Raw genomic sequence first — 14,859 nt, 5'->3', positions numbered from 1 at the left:
AATTTCATTGTTAGGAACATCAGCTTTCTATATGGTGTGTGAGATTTGCTTGTGTGCAGGTAAGTGGAGTTGTTTATTAATTCCAAAACTTTTGGATGTGACAATGTACCAAATGTTTCAGCATTAAGGGTCACAGTTTGTGTGTGTATAGGTTAGGGCTTGATGACGACCAGGTAGGGGCATAGATTTAGAGTAGCCACATGTGGTTAATTCATATGTGTATGTGTGAGTTGTGGCTTGTGTAATATACTTCCTGATTAGGAGTTTGCAATTGCATGAGCTTTGAGATCTACCACAGTATGGTGGGGTTAGGCTATACTCCCTGCCAGCAGTATTATGTATAACAGTGTCCTTGGTCTTCTCATCAGTCCTGGACATGGGTCAGGTTGAGCCTGGGGAGGCTAAGGTGGGTCCAATAGACCTGGAGAACAAGGAAAGGATCTGGTGACAGCTGCTGGTCATCTGCGGGAAGGAAAAAAAAATAAGCAACCTCAAATAAGTAGTATTTCATACTCTCTAAGAGACCTTTCAAGAACAGCATTATATAAAACACCATTTACTCTTGCAGCCATAGAAAGATATTTGCTAGCTTACTCCTGCTACATTAGAATATTATTAGATCAGCAACAAATCAGCAGTCTCTCTTAAAGCCACAAAAAAGCCATTTTTGAAGTAAGTATATGTGATTGCTTCACTAAACTGGGAAAACACTGACACTGAATATCTAACTACTTAATTACTAAATAAAGCCTTTTTATTCCTTTATAGTAAACAGTTGGTTAAAATACTAATTCACAGTAGCACATGCTAGGTGCAACCATCTCATACCACTTCTGGGAATATAGGTGCTCCCTGTAAATTACTAAGTAAAACCAATATATAATGCTTGCATTTATATGATGTGCATTAACTTTGTTCAGAATCTCAGCTTGTCCTTGCATGTACAATGCAAATTTCAATCAAGCTAAGTTATCTTCTCTGGTGGTTAGTTACTAAACTTATTATTGTCACAGCTTATTATTCGCAGTGCTGTGTTGAAATAATTTATAATAAAAGTATTATATCTTGCATTGTATATAGGTCTTACTATAGTGTACTTTGCTTTGTATCACATAAACATTTTGCTTGTCCTTTGTTGACTTCTTGGTCTGAGATGTATCTGAAAAAGGTCCTTGGACACGTGTACCAGTCTGCTTAACAATCAGTAAAATAAAAGACTAGTGACCATAACAGATCAATAAGAAGTGCCAATAAAAAGAATTAACATAAAATTTAGAAGGGCACTTTATTTCATAAAAGTCAGCTGATTCATCCAGGCTAACACTGTGCTGAAAAACAAATAAACTGTCTGTACAATCCAGTGATAAAAGTTCTGTTAAAATGCAGAATTTAATGAAAAAAGTAAAATAAAATAAGAACAAAAATAATAAAAATGAAGTCCCTTGTCCAACGATAAGCGCTTTCGAATAGTTCTCCTTCAGATCTGAAGGAGAACTATTCGAAAGCGCCTATTGTTGGACAAGGGACTTAATTTTTATTATTTTTGTTCTTATTTTATTTTAATTTTTTCACTAAATTCTGCATTTTAACAGTACTTTTATCACTGGATTGTACAGACAGTTTATTTGCTTTTCAGCACAGTGTTAGCCTGGGTGAATCAGCTGTCTTTTCGTTTGTGGGTTATATATTGGACAGTTCACCGCAGCAAAAGGGAATATCTCTTCATTTATTTTTTTTTTTATTTCATAAAAGTAACTTTGCTGCAATCTCTTAGTGCCTCTATTAGTTACAACCTTCGAAGTTAAAAATAAACATAGAAAAATCTAACCTCTATATGACCACTAAGACACCTTTCAAAGAATTAGGGCTGAAATTGTTTATCATCTTAAAATGTGTAATTACAGATAAATCAGTGTTCTTAAGTTTCTGATGTGTTCCTGAACTCTCAGTTTAAAGCAGTGTTTTGTTTCCTCAGTGCAAGGCAGCCTATAATGACAGAACATCCCAAGTACCATGGGCAATATGAACATTTAAGTAAAAATTTCCACAGAGTTCAAACATCCATTTGTATAAATAAAATTCACTAGTTTGAACAAAAGGAATTCTAGTTAACAGGGTTTAAACTGAGATGTGCCCAAGTCCATCCATCCATAATCCCCTTTTTCCCATTTTTGCATATGGGGTCAGGGTATCACATCAACAGGTACCATCATATAGAGCCAATGTTTACACCACCAAGTGGCTAGCTAGCCCTGTCCCAGAAACATCACTAAGTGGCTAGCCCTGCTGCTGAGAGAGAGATGCTCTTAAGTGTTAAAATGAATTCCAGTGTCATAGCATGATGGAATGTATCATTTCAGCAGGATTCTGTAACTTTTCCTGGAAAACAGCAGAAGTGTAGGTCATATTTCTAATCTTGGACTACTACTTTTAATGAATACACTATGATTTCTTAAGATTTTTGTAAACAATCAAGTTTTGTTGCAAATTTCAAAAGTAGTACACAAATAAACTCTTCAACTTTGCAAATTACTCCATCTCCACACATTTACTCCCCTTGCAGCTAGACTTCACAAAAAGCCTCTTCATACAACCTGAGACACTACTGAAAAGCCATACTAATTCGAATCACCCATAAAACCAAACTCCAAATCACTCTACATGCTTCCTCCTCTCAGACATCTACTGTTTGGCAAACTTTCCACATCAACATTAAGGAAATCAACACTTATTCCAATTTCAAAATGCAGCTCAAAAGGCACTTCATCCAAGTCAAATCCTGCTTCAACACAGCACATATCAACTAACCTTCCTCCTTTCTGAGTTTCTTCTCCTCTCTCAAGACTGAAGACTGACCCACTTTAGAAACAAATGTATATATTGTATATTACACTTTGCTTGACTTACATTGCACTGTGCTTGTTCACTATACTGTACACACAGGTTTTTTCTATGTAATTAGTTTGAACTATTCTGTCATTGCTTACATTTCTGGATTTTTTGTTTGAGCCTGAAGTTGGTCAGTAATGATCAGTGCACTACCCCAGTAAACAAATAAATAAATAAATAAATAAAACTGTATAATTATCTACTGTTGCAAACAAAATGCAGAAATACTTTAAAGACTCTACATAGATATATATAAATAAAGATGTTAATGCTCATTGAGGAGCCAGAATGATTCATACTGAAAGTCAGAAGTAGAAGGCATGTTCTGACAGGTTTTCACCAACTGTCAGTCTTTAAATCCTAGAAATACGCAGTGGACTTGCAGTCACATGGCTGAGCCTTCTTGAAGAGTCATTCTCCTAGAAGACACAATTTTTATAATCATGAGATCTCCCATGACATGCATTTTCTTGTTTTCTGCTTTAAATGAGTAAATTGAATTGTTGCAAATACTACTAAAGTGTATGAAATTTCACATCTGTGCACTCTAGTGTGCAGCTGAACATAATTTTAAATGCCTTCAAAATGGCTATAGCATCTAGCATAACTATAGTTTGGTTTCTTTAAATTCCACTCAGTTGTTTTGTGTGTGTGTGTGTGTGTGTGTGTGTGTGTGTGTGTGTGTGTGTGTGTGTGTGTGGTTGTGTGTGTTTCTTTCTCTCTTTAAGAAAAAGACATTGCTTTATTATCATTATCCTGGTGTTTCCATGTCTTCTCTGAGGTCATTCAGTAATAACAGCTCTTGGCTGCAGTCATTTATTATCAGCACACCTACCTCCTTGCACTATAGAGATATGAGGCTGCCAGCTACAACAGGTGGTGGGCATCTCCTTCTTGGTAGTACTAGCACTAAGCAGTTTGTTATACACTTATCCCACCTCCCCTGCATTGCAAACTTAGTCATCCTGGATTTTTGTTCTACACAAATACAAAATCTGGGAGGGATATGGTTAGAAACACAGGGGCATGTCAATATTAATGTGGTAGCTGATGGATACGGTTAGAAAGACATGGGCATGTCAGTATTAATGTGGTAGCTGATGGATATGGTTAGAAACACAGGGGCATGTCAGTATTAATGTGGTAGCTGATGGATATGGTTAGAAACACAGGGGCATGTCAGTATTAATGTGGTAGCTGATAGATATGGTTAGAAACACAGGGGCATGTCAGTATTAATGTGGTAGCTGATGGATATGGTTAGAAACACAGGAGCATGTCAGTATTAATGTGGTAGCTGATGGATATAGTTAGAAACACAGGACCATGTCAGTATTAATGTGGTAGCTGATGGATATGGTTAGAAACACAGGGGCATGTCAGTATTAATGTGGTAGCTGATGGATATAGTTAGAAACACAGGACCATGTCAGTATTAATGTGGTATCTGATGGATATGGTTAGAAACACAGGGGCATGTCAGTATTAATGTGGTAGCTTCTTAAGCTTGTCACTTCTACATATCACATAATTATACCATCCCTGAAAGTGTGCCTTTGTCTTTTTATCTGAAGTGTTGGCAGTTGCCTGCTTAAGCAACAAGCAGTAAACAGCAAGTAAGGCTGATAATCCAGTTCTAATAAAACTGTCTTATCAGTGCTATTAGGAATAATAATAATAATCCAAAGACAGATAAACACGGGAACAGGTCACTATGCCTCTACAAAAGAAAGATCTGTCCATATTATTATAACTTTTGTATACCTAACTGCAACAGACAACATGAACGAACTAGTTCTGGCAGCCTGCAACTCTCCAAGTTTTACATAAATGGAAAAAAAATATTATATATGCCTGATCTCAGGTTCATTTGACTTGGCAGAAACAGAAGACAGCTTTAAGGTACACCTTCCACCTCCAGCTGTGATAGACAGGGATGTATCGTGTATTGCCTGCCACCCTGGTCAAGATCACATTAAAGAGCTTTTCTGATGCAGTGTGCAGAATGTGTTTCAGAACTTTTGTACTCATAAACAGTTGTGGATATGTAACACTAAATACATGGCCAAAAAACATATATTTTGAAATCTAGTCCTTCAAATAATAAGAACACAAGAATATCATAAAGGACAACTTCAACGATCATGTCATCAAAATAAAGCAACTCAGTAAGCACGACACACAGTTGGAACACTAGCAGTATCCCCTTGCTGCTTTTAAAATACAATTCAGCAAACTTAATATAAATTTAGTCATTTCCCTGGCAGTCAAGAGTTTTAAACTTTGGTCAAGTTTGGTAACAGCAATCAAAGCAGGAGACCTGCAACATGGCTCTATACAGACCAGCCAAGTGGAGTGCAGACGCCCACACAGGATACATTGATTTAAACAGCAAGAAAAGCTAATCAGTTAGACAATAACAGTTAAGCACTTCTGTTGAGGATTTATATTGTTTGTAGAACTCTGCCAAGTTGTTTGTGTCACAGAACAGCTGAGTAACAGAAGTATAGTTATTTCTCTAGCAGCACCATCTCATCTAATAATCTGCATCAAACAGGTTCTTGTCTAAGCTACTCAGTAACAAATTTATGAGCAGTTATGTCACTAACATCAGCTCCTCTTGTAGTTTTTAGATAAAAACATGATAAAATCTAATACTTACTCTGCCTCAGATCTCAGGTTTTCCTCATTTCAGATTAACAACCATCATCTCATTCTCCCAGAGATTCACGTCTTAATTCTGCAAATATCTGCCATTCTTAACAGGAATTTGTCATTACAGTGGACCATTTATTTATTGATTTATTACATTTGTTAGGCAGAGGAGGGAGATTGATCCTAATAGGAACACTTTCAATCAACAACCAAGTGTATAGCAATGTGAATAAAAGAATTAACAAGGAAGTGATTTATACCTGCAAAGTAAATCCATACTTAAGAAAATGAGCCAATCTGCTAAGTAATTCTTGTGTAATGTCTTCTAATTTTTGAACAGCAAAGTCAAAAGTTAATCTGACATTGGTAGCAACTGCTAGTCCAGATTAATAAATATGTTTATATTTTTGCAACTCTTGCAGAAAGCCTTCTACTTTTAACTTAATTTTTAGTCGTATGAAAGGAAAACCAATGATACGAGCTGATGACTAAAACTGTTTTGTTACTTACCAGTGTAATTCTCAGAATTCCTTCCTAAATATACTTAAATTTACCCTCCCCAGAGGTTCAGTAACCATGTTTTGTTTTTAACTGTTTTTCAAACTTAGGAACTTAACAACTGAAGGTTCACTCCCATAAACTGGTCATGTTTTGTATTTAATCTGTAAATATACTAACAGAACTCGGAGCAATGTGCTCTTAATTAAAGTTGGGAGTGGTACAAAGGGATAATAAATAAAGTATGAAAATCTGTGAGACATTTAATGTGATTGTTATATTTTCTTCACACATAAAATATTGTGCAGCAATTGATGTAACACCCTAACCTCATATAAAAATTGGAAAAAGGGGGTTGATGATTGATGCTGATTTGGGATGGATTAGATAAAAACTGTAAGCATATGAGAAAATGCTTATTGATGATGTATTGATTACCCAGCAAAAAAGAAAATATACATTTGCTTGAGTGTATTTTTTGTAGTCTTGGGCTTCCTTTACCCTTGTAATCTTGATCATTGTCCACAGTATTTAACATGCTATACCATGTAAGTATATGTCACATTATGTTCAAGTGGGGGGTGGGGTGGGGGGGAACTAACTGTACCAAAAGCATATGCTTGGTTTATTTTTGTCAGGCAAACACTTTTACTTAAGATACATGACCACTAGAGACTCACTTATTAATTAAAGCTTGCAGAGCAAACTATCACAGCTACAGCATGTGATTTTAATGGACTGTATAATAGAAAGCACTTGACTTTTTTGTGAGTAGTAGAACCAGGTTATTTGTACATCTGTTCTAGTAGTGTACTCCATTTTGAAAAACAAAACTATGTGCATCTTGTGCCAAACACTATACCTAGGCTGTTTACTTTCACATCCCATTGCCAACAAATTACACCTGCATTACTGAGCTTACATTGGTTCCCAGTGTATTATCATGTCACATTTAATATCTTGCTGTTGGTTTGTTTATCCTTAGATGATTATGTTCCCAGTTATCTAAGGGGAGTTATACTTCTGCATTGCTGCTGATGATTCCCCAGGTGTGCTTGGAAAGGTATGGGTCTCCGCCTTTTGCCTCTGAAAACTACAACCATAGTGGTTGCAGAATTGTTGTTACTGTGGTGGTGGTGGTGCTGCAGTAGCGTTGTCGCCTCACAGTTAGACGTTGCCCGTTCGATTCTTAGTTAGAGCGTTTTCTGTGTAGCGACATGCGTGAATGGGCGTTCCTTCATTGAAGGTTGTGCGTTAGGCCCGGCAAGCCAGTACGTAAAAATCTACTGCCAATCATTAGCGGACCGAAGTTCCTCTGTGGCGATCCCTAACCGGGAAAAGCCGAAAGACACAAACAAACAAGTGGTTGCAGGATTGTTCTCTGCTGGCCTATTTTGATAGATTTCTTAACACAGTTCTGGTTGTCTAGTTTAGGTGAATATGGTAGATCATTTGTCATGATTTCTTTTAACGGCTGTGGCTCACATTTTCCTTTCTATGGCAGAAGCATCGTTGTATCATTGTCAGTTTTATAGTGTTTTAGTTTTAGCACTGTGTATTTATAGCATTTACTTTACTGCGTTTATTGTAAATTGTTGCTGCATTTCTTAGATATTGATACCAATGCTTTGGTTTTAACACACCTTAATAAAGATGAAGATGAAAATTTGATTAACCAGAACATAGAGTACACTCTGTCTCACACACACACACACACACACACACACACACACACACACACACACACACACACACACACACACACATGTAATATGAATTTTGCAATCGACTAGTGTTAGGAATATTCATTCTCCCTCCAGTTGTCAGCAGCATAAAGTTTGCTATCTATCTGTGCTGGACTATTTATCACAAATTTGCTAACAACAAGATGGCTTATGCTTAAGCAAGTAACTACATGCCTTTTAAAATTAGCAGTCCTAATGAAAGAAGGCAAATGTCACCTGTCCAGTTACTAATGGGAAACACATGTCACCTGTCCTCTTACAAATGCTGTAACAAAAGGTGGCCTGTAAATGCAGCTCAAGCCCATGAAACAACTGTAGCAGGACTACAAAAAGTCAAGTTGCTGAATCAGTCATATGTTATCATTTCAGCCTCATTTGGCAGCTTAGTTTCTGCTAATGTGTAGTCAGAATAAACAGAAGTTAGTCATGACATCCAGTTTCCTATTTCATAAGTGTGTGTGGGGGGGGGGGGTGTCACATGAAGCATAACACCTGCTATTTAATTTATTGTCATTAGTTATTCTTTAAATGCACTGTGCACAGTTTGTACTTTGTTCTCCCAAAACACACATACAGCTTCGGAGCTCCTTTTCATGGACTGATGATTATTACTTTTTAAGCTGACTTTCCCATTTTTCTTATGTGTTTGAGCTGCATATTGGCAAGATAAACTGATTTTTTTTTTTTCAGCAAAGCTGTTTTGCTTCTTCACTGCATATAAATTACAAGTACAAATACAAACCACTCACTCCTAAATATCCATATAAATGCAGCTTTAACAATACACTTTGCTGGTAAATATGCAGCCAAGGACAGTGACTTTTATGAACTAATGTACGCAAGCCACCCCCCTGCCCCCACCCTCTGCATTCCATGTGGATGGCCATATGCTGAGTGTACCAAGTGTGTAGCTTCTAGAAAATTCAGACAATAATGCAGCAAAAAGGGTGAGGTCAGAATTGTTGAAGCAGATTTATTTTTCTAAACAGAAGCAGCAAATCTGAGTGGTCTCTAACAAATGAAAATTTCTAAAGGTTCTGTAAATCCATTTACATTTAAGCTACTGACCCTACTGCCTCTCAGCCAGAAACTGAAAGAGCAGACAAAAAGTGGTCTAACTTTTATTTACAACAGTGATACCAAAGAGGCAAACATTTTGTATTTAAACTTGATAGGCTTAAAAAAAAAACTAGTTACCAAATCATACCACAAAACAATATCTAATAATATCCATTGAATGCTAGAAGTGGTCATGCATCTCATTTGTTAACTTTCCTGCAATACAGAAAATTCCAAAGAGCTAGATGAACGTGAAGTTAAAAAGCAGACTACACAAATGAAGCTAAATAATTTGCACAGCATTATAGATAATAAATGTGAGGCTGGCTATGCAAGAGATGCATTCAGGAAAAAAAAACAGAAAGGAATAAATATTTTGTGAATAGCCATAATGTTGACATGACCTATCACAGCAAACAAAATGCATTAAGGGTAATATAAATAACAGTTGATAGTGAATGACTATTGTAAGCAAATTGGCAATAATGTCCAAACAGTGTGTGTGTGTCTGTGTGTGTGTGTGTGTGTGTGTGTGTGTGTGTGTGTGTGTGTGTGTGTGTTCTCCTATCAGGATAGCAATGTACAAGTTGCCCATTAAGGGGGTATAATATACTAGCATGCATGCCTCTCAGTCTCTGAGCAATAAAACCAGCACCAGTGTTTAAGAACTGTATCAGAGGGCTCAAAAGAAGATCACTTTCTTATTTTTTTGAATGTTTAGATACTAGACCCCATTTGGTTAGTGATAAGAAATCTTCATTTGGGCTTACTTCAGTTACGTAACAATGTAGTTGGAAAAGTCTATCCTTATAAAGAAAATCAGTAAATCTGGCAGGAGCAAGGTTAAATATGAGATAAAAAAGTCATAGCGATATGCATAAATCATAGCAGCTGAAAGGCATGTTGGCATATGACATAATTCATACAGCAAAAAAATGTAGACAATATTTACATTTTGATTGTGCCTTAAAAGACATATTGCCATCTAACATATCTAGTTCTTTATAGCCTGGATAAAAATATAGGTGACTACATTGCTCAGAGTCACTACAAGAAAAGATTCCCTATAATTAATCAAATAATGGACAGGTAAAGGGGTACTTAACCCCTTTGGATCCTACTCCCTTAATTCATATTATTAAAACACTTATTCAGATTAATGGTAAAAGAGAAGTTAGGAATAAATTCACCCATAGCAATGATGGTGTAATGTATATTTCACATGTCACTGCAGTGTTGTATATGCAGTGTTATATATGCAACTAGTCTAAGAATATAAAAAGAAACAAATGACTTCTGCTGCATCTCATTTCAACCAGCTGTATCATAATCATGTACATTTTTGAAGGTTACTGTTGTAGATCAAGAGCAGTACAGTGGTTAAAAATTACAGTACAGTGGTACAATACTTAATGTTACTACTTCGTAGTGCTTGGCTTCTAGATTGCTTTTTGGCTGAAATGGCTTCTGTGTAGGATATGCAAACCCTGCATGTGTCTATGTGTGCTGTCTCTGGGTCTTCTGATTTTCTGCATACAACCACAACGACCAGCAAAATATGATGGTTAGCACTAAAGTTCCAAATCCTTTATTGATTTTAAAACATGTTCCAAACAAAATAACCAGACCGGTTTCGGCCTCACAGCCTTTATCAATGGTTAAGCAAAAAAGAAATTCAGTGTAGCACAGGTACTTGCTATATTTATAGTAGTCCCTCCTTAATTAAGAGATAATGGTATAGCCCAATCTGGTGGCCGGAATGTTCAAATACATTTGAAAATACAAAAAACAAAATAAAGACTTCATAAATTAATACTATAATAGTATAATCATGTAAATCACATGTATAAAATTAAAATCCAAATAATGAATGGTTAACAAAACTTGATTGATAATATATAATCAATGGTACAAAGATAGCCTACCATAGAAAATGAAATTAATATAGTATTATTATGATATGTTCAAAAAACATATTAAACAGTATCTTATTAGGCTGATTCGATCATGTTGGGCTAATAATAACTTAAAAAACTTAAAAAAACAGACGGAATAAACACTGTAATTGTATGTAGCACTGGCAAAATTAATAAATGAAAATTATGTTAGTCAAAGGTCAGTATTGACCAATAGTAATATACCACCTATGTAAACTTGATCACCACAACCCAAAAGACAACAAAGTCATAAGTTGTAAAAAAAATAAATTATATGAAAATATATATATTTTTATATACTTTTTCAAAAAAATATATATTATCGTCTACAAAAAATATCATGTTCTCTAAACCTGAATAATGTCCTGATATGGAGAGTACATAGATCAAAAACCAAACCAGAAACAATTTATAAATGATCATTCAGGCCTGGCGGAAATAATGCCCCAAGGTTGATAATCCAATATTGTTCCTTTTCATTCAAAATGGAATGCCAACCCTGTTGATGGCTGCGATCCCCCACAATTTTGTCTATAACCATGAACTTAAATTGTGCATTAGAATGTTTTATGGTGTGTCTATACAGGGCATTAGTGTCCCTCTTGCTCCTAATGTCACTTTTGTGTTCTGTCATACGTGTTCTGAGAGATCTTGATGTTTGTCCCACATAAAATGATTGGCACTAGCAAGTAGCTAAATATATAATCCATGTAGTACTACAACTGGCAAAAACTCTAGTCTGATATACACGATCAGTGTTCGCACTGGTGAATTCCTTAAGTGTATAAACTTGGGAACAGGAACTACAATGGCCACATGGGAAGGTACCTAATAATTTATCCCCTGTCAGGGTTGTCTGTTGGTAAATAGCTCCTCCCCCTTCCTTATGTTTATAGTGGGAAAACAACCCCCCTAAAGTTTTACCTCTTCTAAAAGACATGTGGCATCTCGTACCTAGTAATGTTCGTAATTCATCATGTGCCAACAAAATGTTCCAATTAGAGTTCAGAATATCTCTCACTAAATGGTGATTTCTACCATAAGTAGTCACAAACCTGGTGATAGAATCCTTGTCAGTGTCATTCGATTTTTTGTATTGTAGTAGTGCTTGTCTATCCAGAGTATTGCTCCATTCACTGGCCGCAAAAATATCTCTGCCCTTGTATCCCCTGTGTGTAAACCTATGACATAAATCATTCCTATCTGTTTGAAAATCCTCATCAGATGAACATATGCGTTTAATACGCATGAATTGTGATTTTGGTATGTTGCAGATGGTGTGGTTGGGGTGCATACTAGATGCATGTAACAAGGTATTGTATTGTGGGTATTTGCAAAATACTTTAGTACTCAAAGTATGGTCTTTGTTACGATAAACTGTAACATCCAGAAAGTTGATGGTATAATAGTCATATGTAACGGTAAATTCCATACCCCATACATTATCATTCAAATATTGTATGAAGTCATGTAAATATGTTAAATCCGCCCTCTACACCATCCAACAATCATCTAAATATCGTCTCCAGATGTCGATTTCAACTATGTAAATGTTGTGTGATGAATCGTAAACCATGCACTCCTCGAAATAGGCCATAAACAAGTCTGCATAGATAGGGGCAAAAGAAGCTCCCATTGCTATACCTTGTAGTTGCAGGAAACACTCACCATGGAAATAGAAAATGTTCTTGGTTAACACATGTTCTGCCATGCAGATCAAAAGAGTATTGAAACCTGGTGGGTACAAGTTAGATTTTTCCAACCAATACTGTAATGATTGTAACCCAGCCCAATGTGGAATACTTGTGTATAATGATTTAACATCCAGTGTGCACATAAGCCAACCTTGTTCAAGTTGGGTGTCTTCAATAATTTGAAGGAAGTGTGTCATGTCCTTCAATCTGGCCCTTACTGATGTTAGTAATGGCTTGAGGTAGTGTGTAAGAAAAGCAGATAATGGTTCTGTTAATGAACCAATTCCTGACACTATGGGTCTACCTGGAGGTTTTGTAATAGATTTATGTATTTTAGGCAGAAGATATAAAATTTGTTTTTGTGGATCTTTGACAGTGAGATGTTTAACTATATTTGTTGTTATGATGCCTTGTTCTTCCGCTGTTTGTAAGAAGGAATAAATTTCCTTCTTGTATACCAATGTAGGATCAATAAACATCTGCATATAACACCTACAGTCTGCCAATTGTCTCTTTCCCTCACTGAGGTAATCCCCAGTATTCATAATATATAGGTGTTATATGCAGATGAGAGCTTCTTTTGCCCCTATTTATGCAGACTTGTTTATGGCCTATTTCGAGGAGTGCATGGTTTACGATTCATCACACAACATTTACATAGTTGAAATTGACATCTGAAGATGATATTTAGATGATTGTTGGATGGTGTGGAGGGCGGATTTAACATATTTACATGAATTCATACAATATTTGAATAATAATGTATGGGGTATGGAATTTACCATTACATATGACTATTATACCATCAACTTTCTGGATGTTACAGTTTATCGTAACGAAGACCATACTTTGAGTACTAAAGTATTTTGCAAATACCCACAATACAATACCTTGTTACATGCATCTAGTATGCACCCCAACCACACCATCCGCAACATACCAAAATCACAATTCATGCGTATTAAATGCATATGTTCATCTGATGAGGATTTTCAAACAGCTAGGAATGATTTATGTCGTAGGTTTACACACAGGGGATACAAGGACAGAGATATTTTTGCGGCCAGTGAATGGAGCAATACTCTGGATAGACAAGCACTATTACAATACAAAAAAATCGAATGACACTGACAAGGATTCTATCATCAGGTTTGTGACTACTTATGGTAGAAATTACCATTTAGTGAGAGATATTCTGAACTCTAATTGGAACATTTTGTTGGCACATGATGAATTAAGAACATTACTAGGTATGAAATGCCACATGTCTTTTAGAAGAGGTAAAACTTTAGCGGGGTTGTTTTCCCACTATAAACATAAGGAAGGGGAAGGAGCTATTTACCAACAGACAGCCCTGACAGGGGATAAATTATTAGATACCTTCCCATGTGGCCATTGTAGTTCCTGTTCCCAGGTTTATACACTTAAGGAATTCACCAGTGCGAACACTGATTGTGTGTATCAGACTAGAGTTTTTGCCAATTGTAGTACTACATGGATTATATATTTAGCTACTTGCCAGTGCCAAACATTTTATGTGGGGCAAACATTAAGATCTCTCAGAACACGTATGACAGAACACAAAAGTGACATTAGGAGCAAGAGGGACACTAATGCCCTGTATAGACACACCATGAAACATTCTAATGCACAATTTAAGTTCATGGTTATAGACAAAATTGTGGGGGATCGCAGCCATCAACAGGGTTGGCATTCCATTTTGTATAAAAAGGAACAATATTGGATTACCAACCTTGGGGCATTATTTCCGCCAGGCCTGAATGATCATCTATAAATTGTTTCTGGTTTGGTTTTTGATCTATGTACTCTCCATATAATGACATTATTCAGGTTTAGAGAACATGATATTTTTTGTAGACGATAATATATATTTTTTGAAAAAGTATATAGAAATATATATATTTTCATATAATTTATGTGTTTTTACAACTTATGACTTTGTTGTCTTTTGGGTTGTGGTGATCAAGTTTACATAGGTGGTATATTACTATTGGTCAATACTGACCTTTGACTAACATAATTTTCATTTATTAATTTTGCCAGTGCTACATACAATTACCGTGTTTATTCCATCTGTTTTTTTGAAGTTTTTTCAAGTTATTATTAGCCCAACATGATCGGATCAGCCTACTAAGATACTGTTTAATATGTTTTTTGAACATATCATAATAATACTATATTAATTTCATTTTCTATGGTAGGCTATCTTTGTACCATTGATTATATATTATCAATCAAGTTTTGTTAACCATTCATTATTTGGATTTTAATTTTATACATGTGATTTACATGATTATACTATTATAGTATTAATTTATGAAGTCTTTATTTTGTTTTTTGTATTTTCAAATGTATTTGAAC

The sequence above is a fragment of the Protopterus annectens genome, chromosome 16.part0, assembly GCF_019279795.1.
Source record: "Protopterus annectens isolate FY-2018-M chromosome 16.part0, PAN1.0, whole genome shotgun sequence".
Lineage (NCBI taxonomy): Eukaryota > Metazoa > Chordata > Ceratodontiformes > Protopteridae > Protopterus > Protopterus annectens.
Note: the sequence above shows the minus strand (reverse complement) of the source record.